Source organism: Prinia subflava, chromosome 1 (assembly GCF_021018805.1).
Source record: "Prinia subflava isolate CZ2003 ecotype Zambia chromosome 1, Cam_Psub_1.2, whole genome shotgun sequence".
In the NCBI taxonomy this organism is placed as follows: Eukaryota; Metazoa; Chordata; class Aves; order Passeriformes; family Cisticolidae; genus Prinia; species Prinia subflava.
Window position 1 is genome coordinate 87,519,396 of NC_086247.1, and position 26,005 is coordinate 87,545,400.

Genomic DNA, 26,005 nt, shown 5'->3' on the forward strand with positions numbered 1-26,005 from the left:
CAGGACAGCAAGGTATGTATCACCCCTGCAGCCTGACCTTGTACAGTGCTGGGTCCCTCAAAGCCTAGAGAGAGGGGGGATATATGAAAGAGAGATGCAACGGTCATCACACACCTGGAACTTAGTCAAAGGCTGGGCAGACCATATTCACAACCCTAGTCATAGCTGGATCTGATGTTTTAATAGCCCTTGTCCAGGATATACACTTAAAAATCCTCCCTTACGTACTGGGCAATACTAACTTGAATGCAGAAGATTTGTTCACTTGGATAGTAGGAAACATGAATTTCTAGCATTTGTCCAGCTGAACACTGATTATTGTTTTCTTTGTCAAAAACAGCTTCCTGGATGTCTGATGTGTGTATCTGTAGCACCTTCTTCTCTGGCAAGATGGAAGATGTCTGACAAAAAAAAATCACAGTCAGGTGAACTTATCTCTCTGCTGTTGTAGGCAGAAGATGTGAAAAGACATCCTGAAAATCTAGAGAGACTTCTGGGCTAATTGTTCTCTCTTCTGCTATGTCCCTGTGGGTAGTGCCTTTTGACTTCCTTATGTGTGAACATCTAAACTAAATGGAATCAGTCTTTTCATGAACTGGGCTGTAGAATTTGTTGCCCAAACTGGTATTTTCTCTTGTTAATGTGCTGTGTGGTGTTACCTCTGCTCCTGTATCCAGGGCTTTGTATTTTTGGGTTTTTTGATGGTGTTCATCCTTTTCTGAAAGAGAACTTCAGTAATGGAAATCTAAGAAAAAAAATTAATTTCCTTGAACTGTAGAGTTGACACCTGTTGGAGTGGCTGTAATCACATACATTAGCTGCTAAAATGCCTATTGAGGGTTTCAATTAGAAGGAAACTTCTGACAATAATGTTGAGAAGGTGAGATCCCAAGGAGCCCAAAGGATAGTGAAGAAGCCAGTAGTAATTATGTTTTGCACCTGGAGAAAGAGAAGGCTTCAGGTAAAGGAATACATTTCGCATGAGCCATGTTACTTTCTGTAGAGAGATGGAGCACATTGACACCAAGCCCTCTAATAACCATAAACTGCCAGCTGTGGCCAAACCCCTATGAATCACAACTTGCCATGGTGATGCTTGGATAGTAATTTAAAGAGAACAAGTCTTAATTTGTTTTCTTTTTGACATGCAGCTGCAAGTCTAGGGCAGGCTTGACTGCATAGGACATGCTAATAATATCCAACCATTCTCTAGACATGACAACAGAGCAGAGAATATCAAGCCTGGCCTCGCTTAAAAATGAGCAGTGTGTTGAAAGTGAGGTACATCTTTTCTTTCAATGACGGGAAAATGTGTCTGGAAATTTCATACTCTGGGCCTCTGTGCCATGCCTTACCTCTCTTCTCCACTGATCAATCACCCCAGATCAGCTGTCTGCTACATCTTGACCTGGTAGGTCATGATGAAAATCAGGTATGAGCTGTTATCAGTGTGCAATGAAAAGATGGTGATAACTTGAAAATGAGGTGAATTGAGATTTGGATTTTAAAGGTCAAAGGATTCCGAACATCTTTTCATTCTGTGTGCAGTATTGCAAATACTCTTGAATAGAGATGCAAATATATGTAAAGTTGGGGCTGGGCTCCCTGGTTTTCCTATAAAAGCAATAGGGACCCTTACAAATTCAGTAATTTAATCTCTGAATTACTTCATCTGTGTTTGCTCATTTTTTTATGAGTGCTGATGTTAAAGATATTGTGCTAAGAGTCCTTTGTCACTACCTGCTGTTCACAGTACAAATATGATGTAGAGGGAAAAGCATATCAGGTTTCACTATAGAAAAGTTGTGAGGAGTGCCACTCCTTTTCAGGTGGAAGAACAAGATCATGGACATCTTAAATCCAGTAGCAATTTTACCAAGTTTTGTTGTTCCAGGATTGGGCCTGAAGTGACGTGTTCCTCTAGGTCTTGTGAAGTCTGTAACGATGAACAGTCTGCACAACACTGTTCTATTATGGGAGCTTATTTCAAAAATTAAAATGTAATGAAACATACCCTTACATTTTCCACCTGCACCTCAGGTAAAATTATCTTTAGTTTAAGCCAAAGTGAACAGATGTGTTTCACAATGTCATGAAAATCATCACACAGCAACATTTTTTTACTGCTATTAAGTTTTATCTCATGTGTGAGTTTTTTCCCCTGCTCTTTGACTCCCATTTGCAATGCCTCTTCAGGCTACCAGCATTTGGGACAATTTATGTCTCCTGTAGGTATGATAGACATACTCTTATCTATAGGCACACCATAGGTACAGCTGTATCTACAAATGCCTGCTGAGGTGATTGTTGAGAATTAGGACTCATTTAAGTTAAAGATAGCCAGCCTCTGCTCTATGGAGGTGGAATTGATGAATCCAGAAGGGAAGGAAGGTGATAAGATGAGGAGAAGAAGGGAGCGGTGGCAGGAGAGTGTCAGCACGTGCCAAGGAGCAAAGCAGTCGCTCCAGTCCTGCCACATGGATGCATGGGAGTGAACAGCCATGTGTGCCTGCACCTCCTATTTCAGCCCTCAGGGTAGACAGCAGGAGGATTCTGGTCAATCTTAACTGCCTAGTCACAGTCCATCAAGTTAGCTGTAAAAACTTCTGTTTCAATTAAATATAAGCTCATTGTATTTTCACACAACAGTTAATAAAATAAAACTCATTAGGAATACAGCGTTTAGACTAGAGCAAGTGATATTTTTTTTAAATGTCACAGTGAAAACCACATTTCCTTTAATCAGCATCTGCTCTGTGTTAGGCTGCCTATAAAATGTGGTACATTGTTGACAATAGGGAAAGATGAAAACAAACAAACAGGAAATCTACAAAAGACATGGTATTAACATCAAAGTGCCTTAATCCCTCCCTTTCCTTGGCATTTGAAAAATTATTTTGTCCTTGACTCTAAACAATTTAACTTTCTTTCCACCAATTTTGATTTTGGACAGCAAGGGTGAAAGAGTAATGGAAACAAAGTAGAGGGTTTGATGTGAATTAAAAAACGAAATAAGGAGACAAAAAAGAGGAGAAGATAATACACCGGTCTGAATAAATGAAACTTTTTTTTTTTTTAAATGAAATCAGCTCTGTCATTTTGGAACTGAATATACAGAAAAGTTTACAGGGGTGGAAGTATGGACGTTTCCATGTAGTTTCCACTTGTACAAATATTAGTGTTTCTGTAGGAACTTAAAGATAAGGACTTAATGTGAAGAAATGGATGAGAAAATTGTGAGAGTACAGTGTGAAAAAGAGGAAATAATAGGCAGTGTATGGGGTTTTTTCTTATCTAAATATGTAGCTATTGTTTATTATTCAGTAAATATTAAATGTAAAGATGAAACTTGTGTAGACGATTTCAACAATGGGCTAAACGCAAATGACCACGAGTCTATTGTATTTAGGCAGTAAGCTGCTAAATACCTGGGGTGAATGAAGGGAGGTGACTTCCTTAATCATTAAACTAGTCCTTGAATATGGAAGATAATCACATCATCTCTAATCCCATTCATAAACACATCATGGTCCAAAGTTAAAATCATTGTGATTTTATTCCCCTCTGTTCCTATTAGGAAATATTTCACTGCTCTGATGGTTAGAAACCCTCTTTGTCATTCCAGCATAATTGTGGCTGGTTTATACCTGTTTGCTTTGTGTCAGCGCTGTCCTTCAATGCCAATAGCTTTCTTCCTCCCTGCTCCTTACCCCCTGATACATTTATAGACAGCAATCACAGCACCTCTTGGCCTTTGTTCTGCTCTGTTAAACATGCAGTGCACTGTTGGGCTCCTCTAATAAAATAGGTGTTCCTTTCCTTCAATTGTTTCTGTTCAGTACCTACTCTTTACACTAATCCATCTTAAACATGTTTGACCACAATGGGGCTTGGTGGTCTGTGTGATCCCCCTGCACAAATCCTTAAGCAGGGGCTGTTGATTCTTTTTTCTGCTTCTGGCAATACTGGACCTGATGCAGCCTGGGATAACACCCACAGTTTTAAGGACCCAGTGCTGACCAGTAGTCATCCTGGTTGCTGCAATTTTTCTTTCTGCTCCTTCATCTCCTCCACCCGATGATCCCATAGTTTATGAGAAGAATTGTCATCAGTGTTTCCTGAAGGAGAGCAGGCTTGTATTTCCAATTGTAACTTCAGCATCGAAGTAACAGGCCCAGGTTCCTCTCTTAGGATGGGATGACTCTGGAGATGCCCATTGCATTCCCTTCTGTGTTAGCTGAGGAACCAAACTTTGAGATGTCTGTCAGTAAAGTGGGGCGAATGCTGTGAAGGTGCACACTGCTGCCATTTTAGATACTATCACATTTCCACTGGTCACCAGAACCAGACAGGCTTCTTTTGTGTGACCACCTCTTCTGTGACAACCCCGGCCTCTGGACTGTGTTATCAGCAGATTCATTAACATTTTCCCAATTGCTGATCACTAGAGTTACTCTAGCGGTTGAAGATTCTGCACTAAATACAGATGCACAGTTTCAACCCTAAATCCTATGGAGCTGGAAAAAGTTCCTACTGATAAAAGGAGTGCTGCAAAATAATAGACTTTACAAAAAGAGCTTTCTATTGGTAGCTTTTTATTTTGACAATGCCTCTGTTAAGGTTTTAACAAGAAATTTCCACAAAAATCTCACATGTACCACAGGTGAAGAAAGTCCTTTCTGAGAGTAAAAATTAAGAACCACTGCATCTATCTGGTTTTTTCCTATTTTAAACCTAGATGGACTATATCAGACTTATCAGACTATGCCTATGGGAACAGTAGAGGCCACAGGACTTGGAAAAAAATCTGCTACTTTCAGTACATTTCTTTGAAATGTTTATGCTGGTTTTCTGTAAAGTAAATGTTGTCTATTAAAACTACAGTATTCAAATTTTATAATGTGAAGTAAGAGACAAGAGCAAAATCTTTCAAGCAGACTGTAGGAGACAAAGATCCTTTAATTTGCCATTATTTTATTCTATTATATTTATTACAAACTGTTAAGATTATAATTAATTATTGCTAGCTAGTACACATTTACAGGGCATAAAAATCAGGTAGAAGAGGATGTTTCTTAGTTTTGCATGACTACTTGTGGCAGTGTGTACCAGAGGACTGAGTCTGTTCTAGAACCCTGCTACTTCCCATTACATTTCCTGTCCCGGTAGTAATGCTACTTTGATCAGACATTTTATTTTATTTACTATAAGGAACATGGAAAAGTGTTGGAGAGCTCTTAAGAGCAGTCTCAGAAGGGGTTGCAAATGCTGTGTGAATGCTCACCTGCATAGTTCACGCATTCCTGTGTGCATGAGGAGCGTGAATGCTCACAGGCCTGCCCATAGCTCTTGTTCTGGTATGACTGGTGGCATGCAAGGACTTGTCCCCCTTCACATCTCAGGCCCTACCTGTGTGTTCTCTGTAGAAAAAGCAAATCTGACCGAGAAAGGGCACTGCTTTGAGTGGAGCTTGGGTCAGATGCCCTGCAGAGGTCCCTCATAGACTGAATTACGTAAATCTATACATCTGATTATTGCTGGATTTCTTTTACCTTCCTCTGAAGCACCTTGGTGCTGTTTACTAAGGCAATGTATTGGACTAAATGGGTTTGAAATATCATCCATCCTGGCAAGTCTTGTATTTCCATGTGCAAACAGGATTTATTAGAAACTCAATACATATCGAATGTAGGTCTTCAGGGATCTCTTATTTACTTTGGGCAGGTAAATATTGAATTGTTGTGAAAGGTATTTGACTCCATTTTGGAACATAAAGCAGAGGAGGTTAATAGAACAAAGAGAAGAAATCAACACCAGTGCTAAATGGTAACACACATTACTGCATGTTCCCTTCTGAATTTACATGTTTTGTATATCTGTACAGAGCAAACTTCATAGTATTACAAGCCTCAAAGAGGTGAGCAGGGTTGGGAGGGTGCTTTTGTAATCTCATCAGACTTGTTTGTGAGTTCCTTTCCCCTGCCAGTTATTTCAGCAGTTTCTTTACGTTTCTTTTCTTAGAAAAGACTTCGAAAAGTCAGCAAATTTGGCCTCTTTTTTTTTTTTTGTCAGTTACACACCAGATGAAATCCTGGTGGTTGCAACATTTTGTAGCCAATGTAAAATGTCACTGAGAAGCTGAGGCACTTTGCAGGGTTTCCACAAACCATTCCAATATAAAGGATAGAGAGGAATGGGAATGTAAGAGGTATCCAGGATTGCAGCTGCCCCACACTGTGGCTGGAGCCAGGGGACCCAAGGATTTATCCTGGGGCTGCAGTGAGTTGTCATTTTCACCCACTGGAGGCACATTAGTGACACGCTCGTGGCAACATCAATGACTCTGTGTTGGAATGGTTGGCTGAAGCAGCATCCGTAAGATAGCTGTTTTCAAAATGGTATGATTTCTTGATGATTTTCCTAAAACTTTATCCGTGACTTTTGGGAATTTCCCAAAGGGAAAAAAGGTAGAATTTTCACTCTCCCTTGCACAAGTTTCAGTAAGTATCCTAGCATCCTATGTGATATAAATGTCTTTCTGAGATTACCTATTATTGCTGGTAATATCATTAAAGGACTAAAAAAGCCTCCTGCAAACAATTTTCAATTAATACTTCCAGTTTATTTCAATATAAAGCATGCTACAGTTGCTGAAGATTTTAAGTTTTTTATTGCATCTAAAATAGAGAAAATGGAAATATTTGGATATGTGAGAAGTTTTTTTCTATAAGTCTGTGAATCAGCAGAAATTGATATAGGAATAATTCTAACTCACACTGTTCTTTCAGACCTAGAGATTTGCAAGCAAGTCCATACAATTATTACCATCCTATGCCATAAGTATTAAGATTATTTGAGGCAGAAACTACTGCTTAGGAGATAAATAATGCTCTATATGAAACCGTACATATCAGTAGACCTGTAGGGTTTTTTTATCTGCCCCCCCCTCCCCCCCTTTTTTTTTTTCCTAGTGAACACTACTCATTTGAGAATGACCACAGGAAAGAAATGCTTGTTTTTACTGATTAAAATGTGCAGCTTGTCTTTTTAGCTTCCCTGCCAGTGTCATTCTTTGCGCTCTCATCACAACACAAAGAGACTCTGTTATTTACCCTGGGAAACAGGTGACTGAACTTATAAAAATCACTACAGGACAAGATGTATTGAGGCCTGGCACAGAATGACAAATTCTGGCAGGGTTTGCCAAGAAGAGACATATTGATTTTTAAATGATTAATAAGGAGAATATAATTGTATTTCATTAAGATGGATGGGATTTCATTTAGTCTGTCTTCTCCTTTTCCACTTCAGATGCGAAAGGAAATCAAGTCATCATCAATGGCACCTTGTGTTAGCCTGCCATGGAAACAAGGTCATTGATTGAGTAAAAGAAGTTTCTGAGAGGCTAGCCTGGTCTTTAATGGAGTTACTCGCATAGATAATGTGGCAAAGATAACAGCACTCAGTTTCTGTCATTATTTTGAGAACAACCAAGACTATGAAGACATTGATAACATCTCTGTTATGGATTTTGATGCTTTTCAAGTTGCATATTGTCTCAACTAAATGGATTTGAATATACAAAGACACAGGATTTCTCATTTTTCCTTTTAAGTAATTTGAAACCATTCCACAGTCTGAGCCTGAGAAATTTATAGGATGAAAAAGGGAGGAGATTGAAATCCTATAATCCTATAATCTGTACGTCTTGTAATTCTTATCAAGATAATCGTGCACTCAATCATAAGTATATAATGAAATTTTCAGTGGATTTTTATGTATTTTAGGACTGTGGTTAAATCAAACATTTTCTTTCACTGCTACTTGAAGTTAGGGGTTGTGAAATTGTTAAGCAATAGCTTAGCGAATAGAAGGGAATTTCCTCTCTTGTTTTCCAGCACATGTGCCCAGGATGCTAACTCATGTTACTTCTGACTGGCTGTTGGTTTTACTTTTCCAGAAGTTTCTAGTTGTAGGGATTATTCAACTGCTCACATGGCAGTGGATAAATGTCTTTGAGGATGACATGTTAAGTAAGGTGGTTTTCATTGCACTGCCAGTTTCTGTGTCCAAGCTTATCAGTAGTTTTTGGGTCATCAATTACATTGATTACATTGCAGTTTTCATCAGAAGCTCCAGATAAAATACTGAAAAGAATTTAGTAATGGGTAAGACTGAATGAGAGGTATTTGGTATTAATTAATGGAAGATGAAAGAGTGTAGCAAATAAGGAATTAACAGGGAATGGGAGGAAGGACACACAAAGGTGATAATCATGTTCATATAAGGAATGCCTGTTCTTACTAAGTTACATATTATATTACAGTGCAACACAAACTTTACATATTATTTTGGATGCAGTTGAAGACATGAAAGACTCTACTTCTGCAGTTAGAGGAAGCTGGGTTTTCAGTTCAACAACATGGGAGTGGGTAAAGATGGAGCGGTACAAACATGGATTATTAATTAAAAACTGATAAACCAAAAAAATTAGTTTTGTATTGAACAGGTGGAGAACAGATTTTCAGGTATCATAGATGAGTTAATTACAATATAATAAACTCAGAGTGACTACTCATGCATTCAGGCACTGTAAACTGCTGTTCAAGACTACAGTTGAAAATGTACAGCATGTTAGCAAGCACATTTTCCATGGAAGAAAATACAGACAATGAAATGGAGTGGATTATAATTTGAGGCAGGTTATGAAGGATTCATGAGTTTATTCCTTGAGCTAAATTTTAATTTACTGTAAGACTTTGAACAAAAGTCTTAGGAGTCAAGTTAGAATGGGGATGTTGGTATTATTTTGTCTGCAGTACATATTCCTTGTGAGAATTAAACAAGTTTTTCGGTGCAGTTTCCTGTAAGAATCAGTTACTCCCTGCAATGTGGAGGCACAAAACTATGCAGATACACATAGCTGATAATGGAGTCGGAGAGGAATTTGTTTTTTGCATATGCTAGGCTTCTTTCTTCCATGGAGACTGAGGAGACCAATTCTCAGGATATGCAAATAAGGGGGGAAGGTAGGAATCTGGGGTGCAAAATGCAGACCACAAGTGTTTTCTGTATCTGTGTTGATACTGGTTTTGAAAGAAAGTGGGAAAATTGCTTTAATGAAGCTCTCAGCTACTGCTGGGATAGATTCTATAGTCATCTTGTTCTCCCAGCTGAAATATTTACCGTCTGTGAAACCACAGTTTCAAAGGTTGGTAAAATTACCTTATCCATCTAAGCTTGTGGTGATTCCTCCAGATTGCTTGGTGGGGCTGTGCAGCCCAGGCCTATACAACAGAAACTGGCTTGGATCCATGGAGCTGTAAAATGACTTCTGTTGCATTTTGGAGCACAGTTTCAGCCTCTCACTCCAGCACTGCTACTAAAGTACCCAGGAAATCACTTTGCTGCTATACAATGCATTATGATTCTCCGATGGGCATTTGCTAACTGATATCCTGACGGATAAGAGGAGATATATATATACATTTTTAGAGTTATTACAGAACATCCTAATTCACTAAGGCTTGACTTTTCTTGACAGGTTTCTAATGAAACGCGAAAAAAGAACAAACCGAGGCGACTAGGAAAAGGAATAAGAATGTGGTTTTGATCCTGGAGTTGGACTGTGGTGACTACAGCAGAAATTTTCTAACAAGAATGCCCTCCAAAAGTAAAATGTGGGTTAAAAAACCCTTTAATTTGGGGTTATATTGGAAAGTGTCTCACTTAAAGCAGAAATTCTACTGACAAAGTGGAGTCTAGGATGCTATGAGGTTTGTATCTGATTACTGAATCAAGCAGGAAAAGTCCTGGAATCTTTGACTCTTGCCTTTGCGGTTAATAGCTATGATGAGACAGTGAGGGTAATTTCTTATTGCATAAATTTGCTATAGAGTTGAAAAACTTGAAATTCAAAAAAAGGGTGGAATAATTTTGAAGACCCAAACCTTTCTGTGGCATGGGAAAAAACATGTAAGACCTGGCTTTGCTAAGGATGTGTTCTGTGGTTTTGCCTCAGATTTTTGGGATGTTCAGCATATCATCTTTGACTATATTAACATTTTTCTAAGAAAGATCTTATACTATTGTCCTATCTTAACTATATGGATCCTATTTGTATAAAAATTGTTTGACTGTACTTTGAATCCAGAGCAGTGTTAAAGGTAATCATCACCTAATCTTTTTTCTTGTTTGGTTTTTTGTTCTAGTTTTTCTTCCTTTTCTTCTTATGAAGCCTATGAATATGCATTCAGGTCTTCTCTGTTTTGTTTTGAGAGGCTTTGGCAGTGTCTGAGATGATTTCTTCTGGGCTCTAACATCAAAACCGAAGGATGAAGAAAGTAGATATTTAACGAAGTCTTCATTTGTTCTGTAAAGTTAATTAGTCACTCTTGACCGTCAGATTAGATTAAAATTAAATATGGGTCAATTAACACTTGTTACTTTTGTTAGCTTCATTTCTGACCAGTCACGCTGAAATTATCACTGAGAGCCACAAATTTATTTAAGTGGAAATCAAGAAGCAGGATTAGCTTTCTCAGTTTTACTACGACTCCTGGTTTTTGTTTGTTTGTTTGTTTTTTCTTCAGAAATCTGTTAATATTTTTTTTATTTTGGTCCACTGGCATGTTTAAATATGAGGCAGAAATTTAACATCAGAGAAGACTCGCACCTTTTATGTCTTATAATAGGTATGAATAGATTGTTTCCCAAGAATTTCTTAGTTTTAATGGTTAATAAACTCTCCTGACCAAACTTCATTGTTTACATGAATCACATACATTAGCACTTAAGATTTACTCCAACAATTTTCAAGTTTTGGAACTAAATCTTGCTCTTGGTCCTTTACCTCAAGTCAACCTTGTGCTGCACCTTAACAGAAAAAGATTGTATCCTTGATTTTTGCTTGTTACCAACAAGTTAGATCCTTACCTTCTTTCTGGGTGTCCAGCAGATGCCTTGCACTTACTGTAAAGTGCTTTTACACCAAGAAAACTTCTCGGGTCTACAGTTTTCCTTCCTCGTATTTCTGCCAAGCTAAAAGTTGGGGTAAGGCCTCATTTCACTTTATTAGGAAAACAGAGTGCAAGATGTAACATTTGCCAATTTGATTATCAGTTTCTCTGTTTTTACCTTCTGATCTTGTGGGATGTTGCCATTATTGCCCTGGTTATCATGGATCCCGCTAATTAAAACATACTTTCAACTTGTTAATATAATTTAAAACCAAACAAACTGAATACCAACCAAACAAACTTACTGTTTAAGGTTAGAAATTATTTTCAATCTTTGTATTATATTTTTTCTTCAAAAGTTGCCCTGCTTTCCCCACCATTTTTTCCATTCCTTCCTTTCAGTCCATAATTTATTTTTATTGGTTACAGTAAGACTGCAGGCTTTTCTACAGCTGAGCACAGCTGCTAATGTTTTGCTATTGATTCCACATGTAAGCTCAAAAGTGTATAATAATCTGCTTTAATTGTTGCCTTTGGCTTTTCCTCTTCCCACTCTGAGAAGTGCCCTCTGCCTCTGGCCTGGCATGGCCATAACCAGAAACTGATCCTAATTGCATCAAACCACTCTCTGCCAAAATGCCCAAATATCCGTAACGTGTTTGAATAACAACTGTTGGGAGACATAACTCCATCCAGCTCCCTGGAAAATGCTTCAAATTATCAACCCTAGATGTGCTGACAGAAAGAAAATCTTGTGGGCATGGTAGGAGGCTAAGCTACCTCTGGCCCAAAAGGGAATACCTCGGCAGTACAAATGTAATGCTATTTAAGTCCCCCCCTGCTTCAAATCCCTGCAGCTCTGAGGAAGCTCCAAATTATAACAGGGCTCCCAAGGGAATGACACATAATCAGCCCTGCTGAAAACATGTTGAATGGAGCTAAACAAATCCCAGGTCTAATTATGTTACTGAGGCTGCATGGGGACTGCGCATCTGGAGGTCCCCACCAAGTCCTGCGGTGGCTGCGCAGTGAAGTACAGCCAGCTCCTCCAGCACCCCTGGTAGCTCAGCAGCCATCTCCAGGAAGGAGCTGTGAGAGCCCCCTCACAGTGCAGGAGTGGCCCACATTAAATCACTGCTTATTTAATCTGTCTAACTCCTCTTCTTCAGTCTAGGGGGCATCTGCCAGGGCTGGCGTGAGTAGCAGAGCTGCGGCACTGGGTGGGAAATGGCTCAGCTGCCCTCAGCTCTTTGCCCCCCAAAACAAAGCCAGTACTTTCCCAAGCACTCAGTACATAGAAATGATAGAAACAACTTGGGGTTTTGCCTGAAAATAAAGAGGGTGGTGTTCTGTTGTTGCAATCAAGACTTTTGACACTGGTTTCTTTGGGGCTGTGTTTCAACTGTGTCGTCTCAAACACCAGCAAACACTGGGAGAATTTGCTCAGAAGGTTCAGCACCTCTCACCATCTTTTCAGTAGAAAATGGCTGGGTTTTTTTAACCTCTGGAAGTGTGGTTCCTTATCCTAATACGAGTGGCACCTTTCTGAGAAACCCTTGCAGCTACTGTCATGATTCTAAGTTGCAAACACATACTACCTGGAGTAGACCTCACTATTGGTGGCTGACTCAGACTACATGACAAGTGTGAAAATAAAGCCTCTTGTTTAGGATCCTGAAATTTCTTATGCTACTTTTTTTTCATCAGTGATTCTGAAGAAAAATATCAGTGTATATGTATCACCAAGGGGTAGAAAAAACTATTTACAACTATTTGCATTACTCTCTTTATATTTTTCTTATGCTTTGCTTCTGTTATTTGATTAGTTTGCTGTCAGAAAAGAAGATGACATGCTAATTACTTTTGTAATTGTTGTACCAGTATAGTGCTGATAGTCAATATTACTGTGGTCTGCATACAGATTTCTGTATTGCTACATATTATTATGCATCAGTGATTCTTGATGATATATGAAGTGAATATTACTAGGCTTTCCAACTTCCTAAAGAGGCCTGAAAGCACCCTGAGAATCTGAGTGCTAATTATAGAGACCACGGAGACAAATTCCTTCTTTGTTGCATTAGAAAACAGTAGAAACCAGAAAATTTTGGATGGTCAAGAGTAGCTCTGTTTAGTGTTTACAAGAACTTGTAGAGAGTATTTTGTATTGCTAAAACTTATGGGGAAAAAAGACATTTAAATTTCTCTGTTCTATGGGATACATATAGCTATTCTTTGATAAAATGCTCCTTTAATGTTGCACATAAGAAATCAGGTCTTTCCTTTGAAGTCAGAAGGAAAAAGTAAGGAATTAAATTTCCTGTTCTCTGATTCCCTCAAATTTAGATAATTTATCTTAGAACTTTATTAAAAAGAGGATTTTATTTTCTCAGGTTTTCTCTTTCCATTTGCCTGTATTTTTGTGACTCATTGCATCTAAATATATTCCTATTTCATTTCTCTATTCTGCAATTCTATCCCCGGTATTAAGACTAATTTAATTTTGTTTCAAAACTTCAGACCTTAGAAAGACTGTATAGGTAAATTTCTATCAAAGAATAACTCAGATGTCTTCCCTGCTTCTCTTGAACTGACCACAGATCAACAAAATATTCTTGATTTGCATTCTGTATTCTCAAAAAAATATTGTACTGCAAAAAATACCACTTTTCTTTCACTTGTGGAGGGCTGGTACCATGTCATGTTCTTCCCTCCTTGCAGCAGTTTCTGGGCACCAAATGGAAAAAGTAAGCTGGACCTTTTGAGTCTCACCTCTCTCGAACTTCCCTCCAGTCCAGTGGTACCTGCAGCACCTTTGCCACCAATATTTTCTGCAGCACTGTTTGAGCTGTGTGCCTGACTAAGCAACAAAACTGCTGAGTCCCCAGAAATGACATTTCCAAGTGGAAACCTCTGAGGCCTTCAAATTTCTCCCGTGGCTGCTTTTACTGATGAAAGCCCTGGTGAGGACGATGGTACAGCAGTGCACTGAGACCCCCAAGAAATTCAGAGTTGCCCTGTGATAGTCACTGCTTCTATACCCAGTGAGAAGGAGAGTGGCTCAGGTGGGTAACGCCCAAATCTTTCACAGCACGGCTGGCCAGGAAGAGTCACAGTACAAGCAGGTATTGCAATACTCTTAGAGCTTTCAGACAAGGGGTGAAGAAGCGTTTGCAGGCTGTAACTGCTGGCCTGTCATTCCTGCTCCTTGGTGATGCCCTATGTCACAGCCAAACAGAACCAAGGGAAAACCACAGGACTGGATTGGCAGGTCGTCCCCTCAGAAACCCTGACTGAGACACTGAAACTGTTCTCCTCCAGTGCTGCATGGGCTCTTTGTCTTCCCAGGCTTCTACAGAACTGGTGTTATACAGTTCTGCAGAAGAACTCTGTATAACTGTTCTGTTATACAGAACAGCATGATATACTATTTCTCTCCTGACATTTAGAAAGAGTCAAGGAATGCTGACAAGGGAATGGAGCCCCTTCTGCCCAAGGAACCCTGAGGTAAGCCAGGGCACTTCAGCCCAGCATGGGCTGAAGGGGAGAGATCTGGGTAAATACAGATCTACCTTACTTGTGGAGGAGTTAGGAGGTATCAGATGAACAGAGCAGCTGTTTCATAGAAGAAATCAGTGCTTACTAAGTACACTGCAATGCACTGAAACTATCTGCTACAGGGTGATTGGAATCAGATGTTAGCACAGGTTCAATACCTGGGTAACTTTATGGATAAAAAGCATAGTGGTTATGGCAGACACATCTGTTGAATTTAACATCTCCTAGTTAAAAGCTGGGAGAGCATTTTGGGAAAGCACCTTTCTGTACAGCTTTTCCTGTTACCTGGTTCTTTCATCCACTTTTGGCCATTGTCAGATAGAGGACACTGGGCTAAACAGACCCGTGGCTAGATCCACTCTGGCTGCTCTTAGGCTCCTGTGTTACTGTGCTTTCCTGCAATTATGTCACATCACACAAGGTCCACAGGGTATCTGTGGAGTTGCTGAGAGGAGAAACCAACAGTGTTTCTTTTCAAAACTGATCTGCTCACAGTGTGGCTTGTGCCATGAAGTAGTTGCTTTTCCAGGCTGACAACTTCTCATCATTTGCAACGGTCTTGCCAGGGCCCAGGCTTTCAGGGAGGGCCTCATGCTGCTATCCACTTTGTTAAAAAGAAGTTGATTTTATATTTAGTGGTGCATGGTGTGTACAGATGAAACAAATCACTCCTATAGACTCAGCAAGATGAATAGGTCCTGCTGAAAACTAGCAAGGAAGGCTGAATGTAAGATTAATATGCAGTCCCAAGTTATGCTTCCCACAACTTTTATTGATTACTTGGTAAGTAAAAAACCACACAATTCCTTCTATAATTCAGACTAAAATTCTTGCGCAATCATTCTTAGAAGAAAATAATTTGTCTGTGAGGAGAGTCTTTTTGACTGGTTACTTACTCTTTGAGGGGCAAGAGGTTTAAAAGCACCCCATAATTATTTTAGTGTTGTTTGTCAACAAATTCTCAACATAAGCACAGAATTCACAAACAGAAGAATTGTGCTGCCTGGAGGCTTATCCATGCTGGAAGGTTATCCCAGGCAATAAGAAAGGACCTGTGATCTATTGGTTTCTCCCACTTGTAACTGTGGTTTGTAACTATGAACTGGTGACTCCTACAGACAGTAAGCATCTCTGTTCTGAGAATGTGACGGAGAACTGGCATCAAGAAGTGCTTCAAAGTTCAGGGACTGGACAAGGCATAGACTGCAAACTTGCAGTGTCTTGTGTGAAGCCTTGATGTTCAAATGTTGTTTCCTCAGCTGCTTTGTGAATGACCTTGTTGAAGAGATGTACTTTCTGGGTTAGGGGTGCTTCTTTCTGTCAGAAATCTCACAGTAGTATGTAAATTGTCAAATTTACGCAGAACAGAGAATTGCAATGTCTTCTCTTCTTTCCCAGTCAATAAGAAGTACAATTATCATTCATTTACTGCCTTAATTATGTTTCTTTAAATTAATATGAGTGCTTCCAGAATCATCAATGCCTGGCTGCAAAGGGGAAATTCTGACTAAAATATGAATCCATAGCACGTCATCTAGAGGATGTGAAAAATTATAACCTATAAGGTCCAATGCTTTGTATTGATCTTACAGAAGAGACAAATCTCATGGGTCAAAGTTGAAGTGATATGGACAAGCAAAATCAATAATAATTTTAAAAATAGACATTTTTTTCCTTTTCTTTTACTAATTCATGAAAAAAGAGCACCATAAGACTTGCACATTATGGATGTTTTACAGATTACTACTAGTGGTTTTTTTAATTAATTATGTTTTGGAAAATATTTTGTGCCAGCGTCCTGTTGGCAAAAACACATTTTCAAAGCTGAAATCAAGTATTCCTATCCCAATAGATCTGGCTTCTGTTGTGGTATGGCTAGTACAAGGGTTTTTGGTACCTTGAACACATAAAAATTGCAGCTTTCCTTCTTCCTTCAGTAACAGTCAGAATTGCCTGTGACAGGATGGAAGGACCTCTGACATTCTGTGATGAATTCTCACTGTCTGGTTTCTGACTCTGCTATTCCTGTCTCCCCAGGCCTTTTCCCATGTGCTCTGAAAGAAAAACCAGGAGGTAACAAGTACCTGTGCTCCAGCTGACTCATTCTCGGTCTGGTGTAATGATGCAGTCCCATCTACATCACCATGGTAAGTAAAATTAGCTGAACAAACTGCTCAAATATTTTCTTCAACTGCTCCTAAGACTGTAAGTTGGAGCAGTAACCTCCAGAACTTCTCTGAAATTATCTGTGCAAAATTATTTTTGGTGCCACAGACTCTATGTTTTCTGACTGCTTATGCTAAATCATATGTAACAAATCTTAGTGGTTTTAGGTGTGGAAAGGTCTAGATTTTTCTTTGTTCTGTGCAAATAAAAGCAGATCCTCTGGGCTGGAATTTTTTGAAAGCTTTCTGTCACTGAATCAATGGTAGCAGATTTAGAATAAAGCTGATTGCTTATGAAACCTTGCAGTCAGTGAGGCCCTTGATCAGGTGTCTGGCCACAGGGGATGGGAGAGGAGGCACACTGTCCTATCTGCCCTTAAACAGAATCAAAATCTAGGAGAAATCTCCTTGGTTGAAAGTATTCCAGAGCTTCACTTACTCCTGGAGGCTGGTTTGGATTTGATCTAGCATTATTTCAAGTTTCAACAGGAAAATTTCACGCAGCTTTACCCTCTTACCCGCTCTTTGCCAGCACACAGAAATTTATCTGAGAGCTGCTTAGGTTTTTTTCTTTCTCTCTTAGGAGAATCAGGCTGTTGTGGACTTTTGCCACGTACAAATAAAGCACCTCTACCTATTAAAGAGGTCCCTCCATAGGGTTTTCCATGACACTCACTCATCAGTGTCCACCTTCTTGAGTATCTGTGTGCTGGAATGATCACATTAGTGTTCTTGTTGATGACTAAAATTAAGGCTAGTGTTCTGCAACATATGCCAGAAATTAATTTCTCTTGGCAGGCACCCTGGTGACAGCTTATCCATTTAAAAAAATAAACTAAAGTTAGAGACCAGATTTGAATTATTTTGTTAAAGGGCTCAGGAAAATGCTTCACGTCCATGTTCCTTCTTTCAGTAAGTACTACCAGTATTTTGCTACTTCCTACATCTTGTGTTGGGGCCTCTTGGTTGAAGAGAATGAAAATGGACATAAACTAAACTGCTGTTAAATGTTGTTATTATTTAAAGTCCTCAAAATACTGTACTGAATAGACTACTGTGGAAGGTGTCAACCACCAGGAGTGGTTTTGGCTCCTCCTAAGAGCCTATTGCAAAAGAGCATGCCATATACCTTTGCTGAGGAAAACTTGTCAACTGGAGACCATGTGCATGGGGGCAGGGAACAGGGTAGGAGAATCCCACACACCTAGTTATAGTCTTTAATAGCACAATGTTCATCAACCATTGAAAAACACAATTGTTTAATTTCTAAGCTCTTCCAATTGAGCATTAGTCACGCACTCTCCCTTGCCCTCTACCTGCTGTGTTAAAAATCACAACCCTAAAAATGCTTATTTGAAAGACTCCATAATTTGGGAGCCACTTAGTCCAGGATTGTCCTTTCCCAGAGACAGCAGACATGCCTTTGGGTGAAGGGCTACAACAGTATAGCCAGTGGTAGAATCCAGCTAAGAGTATAGCGTATCCTGGAATCCTTCCGTTTGGAAAAGAAATTTGAGTACAGCCAGCAGCCACTGCCAAGTCCACCACTGGACTGTGTTCCTGAGTGTCATATCTACTCATTTTTTAACACTTCCAGGGATGATAATTACACCATTTCCCTTAGCAGCCTGTTCCAATACTGACTTTCAGTGAAGAAATTTTTCCTAAAATCCAGTCTAAATCCTACCTCCCCTTCCCTCCAAGTTCAATTTCAGGCCATTTCCTCTTGGTCCATCACCTGTAACTTGGGAGAAATACCAACCTGGCAATACCCTCCTTTCAGGCAGTTTTAGAGAGTGATAAGGTCCCCCTGTGCCTCCTTTTCTCCAGGCTAAACATCCCCCAGCTCCCTCAGCTGCTCCTCAAAGGACCTGTGCTCCAGACCCTTCCCCAGCTTTGTTCCTTTTTCTGGACCTGCTCCAGCACCTCAATATAATTCTTGCAGAAAGGGGCTCAGAACTGGACACGGGATTTGAGGTGTGGCCTCACCAGTGCCAGGTACAGGGAGACAATCCCTTCCCTGGTCCTGCTGGCCACACTGCAGCTGATCCAGGCCAGGATGCCACTGGCCATTGACCTGGGCACAGCTGGCTCATGCTCAGCCACTGTCGACCAGCACCCCCAGGTCTTCTTCTGCTGGGCATTTCCCAGCTGCTATTCCCCAAACCTGTAACATTTAAAAAGTGCAGTGGGAAGTGGATGGAAGGAGTGTAAAGGAGCAGATTGAAATAGAGAAAGAAAAACAATAGGTACAAATTTCTACCAGTTTCCTCAGGCATCCATAGCAGCTGCTTAATGATACATGTATCATTATATCTTGGAGTAGTTGGAGGGCAGAAGCAGACTTGATTACACTACAGACAATTGTTTCACAATAATTCTGGACCATTTTTCATTAGCTGTCTCCCCTCACAGCAAAACAAGGGATAATTTTTTTCCTAAAAAATCTTATACCTCTAGAAGGTTGTCCAACAGTTAAAGATTTTTAATAATTCATCATGCGAAACATCTTGAGCAAAATACTAAATTTCCCAGCAATAACAACAAAAGATGAATGGAAGGAGCTGAGGTTAACTTGCTCTGATAGAAACAAAAGGGTAAATAAAAGGAACGATGCCATGATTTATCAGTACATTTTTATTACACCCTCTGCTTTGACAAGTTTTGTCACTCAGTCTGTTGAGCCAAACCAGTTCATTCCAAGGAAGCTGATTAAGTAACTGATTAAAACAAAGCAACAGATCTGTCTGCCTATAATCATTTACCATGACACAAGCATTATGTGGCAGCCCTTTATTGGTGAGTGCAGCTGCTGACATTACCTTTCACAAAATATAAGGACTTTTGGTTTTGATCACCTGTCCTAGACCAGCAGGCCCCAAGGTGATATGACTGTAGTGATGTGAGCAACAACTTTTATGGCAATTACTTTATTTTCTTCCTTTTGAACTACCTCTAGAAAGAAATGTCTCATTCATTTGTATGTGGTACTCCTGACTCCAGACTAGATGGACTGAATGTACCCAGCTATGAGCAAGGACCAATTTTTAGGGAGAGAAGCCTTGGTAATTCTTTTAGGTCTGCTTCCCAAGATACACACTCTGATTGCTCCAGCTTGGCTTTCCAGCATGGGTAAAGCAGGTGATGGTGGCGGTCTGCATAATTTTCTATTTGTTCTTAAAACTTGATTTGGGAGCCTGAGGATGCAGCTGGATACCTAGGATGTACCAGAGCATGTTAAAGCACATTATTTCATGTGTAATGAAAGGAACTGAGAGTGAGAGACTCAAACCAATATCTGTGGTTTTCAATATGAGGTAAGGGGTCTGTCTGGCTGCCTGTGTGATCAGCCACAACAGGCTCTTCCTGTGAGATGTTTTGAGTATGGCTGTGGTTGGTTAAGCACTAGCTGCCTGTCTTTTTAAAATGCCTAAACTCTGGAAGTCAAAGCAAGAGGCCATGGCTGTTCAGCATCTCATTGCTGGACATCCTTACAGGCAGCAATATGTCCAGGAGCTCTATTTCCAAAATCTGGTCTTGTGAGCAGAATGATGTGAAGCAGCTACTGAAAATGGAAAAAAATGATAAATTTTGATTCTTTGTCTGCAAGAAGAAAATGCATTTTTCTTTCTTTAAAGGATTACAAATTTTCAAATTACATGAAAAAAAAATCTTCTAGTCTTTAGCTACTGAGTCCTTCAAATACTGAAATGAGACCATATATACAAAATTATTTAAATTCCATACTTCATCTTGGTTATCAACAAAATGAAAGCCACTTCTGAATATAAGACCATAGGAATTTGAATGTGCTTCTTAAAATTGTTGGTTTAGCAACTGATTCTGTGACCAAATACGTTCTGAAATGTTTGGTCCTGCACTGTCACTGCATTGCAACCCAGACACTTCTCTAACCTTTCTCAATTCATCATTGCCTTGTTTGAAGATTGTAATTTCAGCAGGTTTTCAGAGGAAGAGAAGATAGCAGCTAACTACAGAACACAGCAAACTGTAAAACATCCTGCTATGTTCACTTTTACATTGCCCTAACAATTGATGCTGTTTCTTCTCGTGCCCTGTGAGTTACAGCTTTAGTAAAGCATTGCCAGATTCAAGTCAGAAGGCCTCTGCTGGCACTGCAGAATGACAATTCTTATCTGTTTTCTATAGCCTGACATTTTCAGTAAGGCCTGGAAGGTTTGGTTAATAGGGTTTGTCAAAAGGGAGCTACAATATAAAATGTTGAAATATGGAAGGAGAGCATAGCAGAGAACCCGTGTCACATTAAATGTTACCAAAGCAATTTTCAAGAGACTAATTATTCACAATAGATAACTAAACTGTAAATCTCTATTATAAGTGGGGGATTGAACGTGAGTTTCCTTGGAAAGCAGTTCTGAAGTCTGGTCCTTTAATAGCTAATGCATAAGGAAAAGGGTAGATGTGCCAGAGGCTCTGGAAGATGAGAGGTCAAAGGATGAATGGACAATAACTCCTGGATTCATTCCCTCTGCAAGTCCTAAAAAGACATATTTGCACTATAAAATGCCTGATAGACTTTTTTTAAATAGTCTGATATTGAAAGAATTCTTATGTAATAATTCTTTATGACTATTGATAACTAGAAAAAGGATGGAGGGACAGATCTCTAAAGAGGGGCTTCTATATATGCTTAGGCATTGCTCAGCTGGATTTTCAAAGAACAGTGATAATCGGGTACTTCCTAAAATTTCATGTCCTGCCTTTTGGGTTCAAAGTCCTTTCTAGGATGGCGATTTCACTTGCTAATGTCCCTCTGAAATCCTGTGGCCTATTGCCTGAAATAGCACATAGTGGGTAATCTGTGTCCTGAGGCAGTATTTGTTCCTGTCCTTTCTCTTGTGAGGCATTTTGTGAGACGAGAGGAAAGATAGTGGACAGTGCCTGTGACAAGAGGCTTTCTGACATATTCTTCTGTGGTAGTTCCTACAATATTTCTTGTTTCTGTTCTCTAGATGCTACTCAGCCTTATGGATCCCATTGGATGTTTTTATTTATTACTAAGTAGTTTTTAATAAATAGACAACACATTGTGGCAGAAACTGTAGGTCTGACTGTAGTTTTCCTGTTATTAACTCTGCTCTGTCTCTTTATTATTGCTTCTGCAATAAATTACATTTGCCCTGTAAATATATGGAGACTTGCCAACACAAGACAACTGCTATGCAACTGAAAATGTGTTCCTAACTAATAGAGATGTAACTATACTACAGGTTGTGTGAATTCTTCATTCTGATTTGAAGGGTATCATCCAGCTCATTACTAAAGCACACTTAAAGAAGCTCTTGCTTCTTTATGGAAAAGTTAAAAGGCAAAAGTATTCAGAGCATATCAGAAAGGTAATTTCCTTCTTGGAGTCTATCTGCAGCTGTAACACTTGAAAAATGCAGTAAGGTTGTCTCTGGCAAAGCATATGCTCGTAAGTGGGGCTCCAAATCTTGGAGTTACTGGGTATTAGTGAGAAATGTTTATGTCCGAAGCAATTGCATTAGACATGACTTAAATGTAGACAGGATGAAGGAGAGATGGATTTCTTTTCTTCTTCTTGCAAACAAATATGTAAAATTTTAAGATCTTACTGTACTGCAGAAAGTTTGCAAATCCCATTATTCCTTGCCATAAACATTAAAACATTCTTTTTGCTCTTCCTATTGATTCCCAGCAGTGGGAATATGGCTGGAAAAAACCAAACCCAGCACTTTTGACAAAGCAGTGACCATAGTGGCACCCTGTATTATGATGGTGGAGGGTCCTGTTACCTGCAAATGCATTTGTCTAGTTGATGAATTCTATGAGCTTCAAGCAATAGAGCACCAAAACCTGTTGCCTGGCCCTGGGATTAATCTGTGCCTCAGGACTTCATAGGTTTGGAATATTTTCAAGAGCTCTGCCCTGACAGACAGGATGATACTCTGCTACTGCTGAGTATTTTGGACATAACTGTGGCAGGCTGGTTATAGTTAATGTGCAGTAACTCTGTGCAGAACAGCCTTTCCTCCTGTCTTAGAAAGCACAGAGTGATGAACTGCATGCATCAGACAGTCACTGCATTTGCACAACAAAGTGGATATTGCTGGAGCTGATTGTTTATTAGGCACCTCTCGTTATGACAGGTGAATTCTAAAATATCAACTTTATTTGATTCTCTGTGCATCTAAGCTAGGATTATTCATGCCCACAGAGTCATGAACAGAAATACAATAACTCTTGTCCAGGGTAGTCTGTATTGTATCTGTATTTAGAGAGCAGCAAGCAGATTGTTACATCAAGGAATGAACTATCAAGGAACTGCAGAGAGGAAGCTTGGACTGTTTTACTAGTGAAGTAATTCTGTACACAGAAATGCTCCTAATTGTTCAGCTGTTTGCACTCTCATACTGCAGATGATTGCTGGGTTTATTCTAGGAAATCTCTGTTCTGGTGAGTCTTTAGATCAGCCTCACAATTATAATATCTATTTTTAGAAAGGTTTCTTAGACTTTATCTTCAGCAAAACTACTATTAATATCTGTCATATATGAACAGTAATTACTGGTAAGCACGTGTTTAATTCTTTCTGTGCACTTAATTTTCATTTATTAGAGTGGCATAATTTTCTGTGTATTAATTTTAATTCAGAAGAGTGGCAGTGAAATTGTACAGGATAGTATAGTAATAAAGAGTACAGCAAAATAAGTACAAAAGCAGAGACAAAATTTCTTGAGTTTGGGTAAGACGTGATTTGCTGTGCAATGGAGCAGTTCCATCAGAGTTGCAGGACAAGGGAACGCTTCACAGGTAGTCTACAATAGGTGGTTGCTACAGCAATAAAATATGAAGAGAGGTATGTAATAGAGAAAAGATAAGCCTAGAGTCTGATAAATGGACAGTGAAACGGGATTAAAGGTCTGGCCTTCTCAAATAGTCTCCAGTGTTTTCATCTGAGTAAAGTGTAGAGATTGTCTTGCACCTGGGTGTAGCTGATGTCTCTGAAATTTCCAGAGACTTTGGGGCTTCACAGAATCACAGAATATGCTGAGTTGGAAGGGGCCCACAAGGAATATCGAATCCAAGTCCTGGACCTGCACAGGACACCCCAAGAATCACATCATGTCCCTTAGAGAGTTGTCCAAACACTTCCTGAACTCTCTCAAGCTGGTGCTGCAACCACTTCCCTGGGAGCCGGTTCCAGTGCCCAGCCTTCTGGGGGAAGAAACTTTTCCTGGTATTCAACCTAAACCTCCTGTGGCGCAACTTAGTCTGTTCCCTTGGCTACTGTCATTGAGCACCAGAAAGAATAGATCAGGGTCTGCCCCTCTGCTTCCCCCTTCTGTCAGTGCAGAGGCCAGAGGCACAAGAGGCTTATTTTATTTGCAGAGCTTCCAGTTGTAAGAAGTGTCTTTCCAGTAAAGAACACAGAGAAGAGGTGAGGCTATAATTTTTGACCACTTGGGAAATCTGATTGATGCTCTGATGCAGTCACTCATTGATATCTTGATCTGTGCTAGTTCTCGGATCTGTGTTGCTCCCTTTGAGAGTCAAATTGAATTTCACTATTAAAGGACTCATACATATTATTATACAGTGAGGGACAGGTACTTCACAGGGAGGATGGAAATGGAGGTTCTTAGCTAACCCTTTTTCTAATATTTTATGGCTGTTGAGGCCAGACAAAAGGAATGTTTTGACTGACCTAATACGCATTGGATTTTAGCCTATAAAGACTAATACAGTAAGTGTTCTGGACCCACTGAGGTCTATGATATCTGAGAAAACAAATAAATAAATAAATAGTAAATATGAACATTTCCAGGAATGTATGGGTGTAAAGGCTATTTTTGTTTGCTTTATTTTTTTTAGAGCTTTGAATTTATAATTGAGTTTAAGCAGCTCTTTTGCACTGGTGATTTTCAAGTGAAAACTGTTTTGTTTGAGAGCTTTGGACTAGCTCAATTCTTGACCATTAATATAAAACTGGTTTCCTTTTATCACTTGGCTTGATTCTGTAAGAACTATTGCAGTTTGATTACCATGTAACTCTTATTAAGTCTTCAAGAAACTGGTGCAACTTCTTTTTATCAAAATGTATTTTTTGGAAGATTTTGCAAAAGCAAAGGTACTACTGGTGCCACATTTTTTTGCTTGATTTATTTGCAGCAATCTTTGCATTGACTAATGCTTTCATGAAGCCTATCTGTACAATCTTTTTTTTTTGGTGAGGAGCCCTCAGTCAAGCACCAAGTCCCAGCAGTGAGAAGCTGTTAAATAGGCTGTGGATAAAAAAAAAAACCAACAAAATGTTTCCAGTGATTTTCCCAGCTTTCCTTTTAGGCACTCATTCAAGAGCCTGTTAGTCATTTGCTCAGCAGTCCACACGTATGTAAGGACAGGAAAATGAAATTTTCTCAGAGCTCTTTGCATTAGAAGTGACTTCTTTCCCTGTAAAAAATATCACAGAACAGTGAAATAAAGTTTCTGAGAAAGCTGTCTGTAGTCATAGAGTTGTGGTGGACTCATCTCACTCCAGAAATGTCACAGAGCCTGCACGAGGGCAGTGGAGCCACTGGGATACTGCTGAATTCCTTCTGGTATGAAGAAGTACCAACATTAATAAGAGATTATATTAAATAGGTGTTTCCTCTTCCTCCAGAAGAGGTTGCAAACCATGCTGCTGTCTTTTGAGAGCAGCACCTACTAACATGTTTTAGATATGTCCTTTTATTATAGGGAGTTATTAAAATGTAAGATTATAAATTGTTCTGCTAGATGTTATTATCCATATTCAATTATTTCTTGATACTTCAGGAAAGAAAGCTAATGCACAATTGCCGTTGCTATCTCTTGGGCAAACTCTCAGCTTTCAGCTACAGCAAATAAGTCTGTTTTAATACACAATTATGTATTTCAGTGGATGGTTAAAATTCATTCCTCTTAATATACTTATGATATAAAAATACAGGCTGAAATGGAGGGAAGAGCATTCTGGGTTGCATGGGGTTTTTTTCTTTATTTATGCTCACACTGTTTTTTAGAATATTTATTTGCAGAAACTAACTTAGTTTTTAAAATAAACTTTGCCTGGAATTAGGAGCAAAGGGCAGAAGATTTTGACAAGGTATTTACATTTTTTTTCAAAAAAATGACTAAATAGTTTGCATTTGCTAGGAAGAAAAAGGGTTTTTTTCCCAAATAAGCCATCACATTCAAAGTTGATTTGTTCCAAGGAAAGGAGCTGAAATTAGTTACTGACATGCAATAACTCATTTCTTATTTTACCAACAGTAATTAAATTGCCTGGAACTGTTG

General features: G+C 39.3%; 1 long non-coding RNA gene across 3 annotated transcripts in view; it reads left to right on the forward strand.

Moving 5' to 3' along the window:
* LOC134552944 (uncharacterized) overlaps positions 1-26,005 on the forward strand; it is a 145,637-nt gene that overhangs the window by 54,872 nt on the left and 64,760 nt on the right. The window contains exons 7-8 of one of the 3 annotated variants that reach the window (XR_010080990.1): positions 9,545-9,776; positions 10,212-11,047. This is a non-coding gene — a long non-coding RNA (uncharacterized LOC134552944). Of the gene's footprint in view, positions 1-9,544; positions 11,052-16,553; positions 16,664-26,005 lie in introns of those variants that run through there. The other 2 variants (XR_010080989.1, XR_010080988.1) reach the window with 2 other exon arrangements.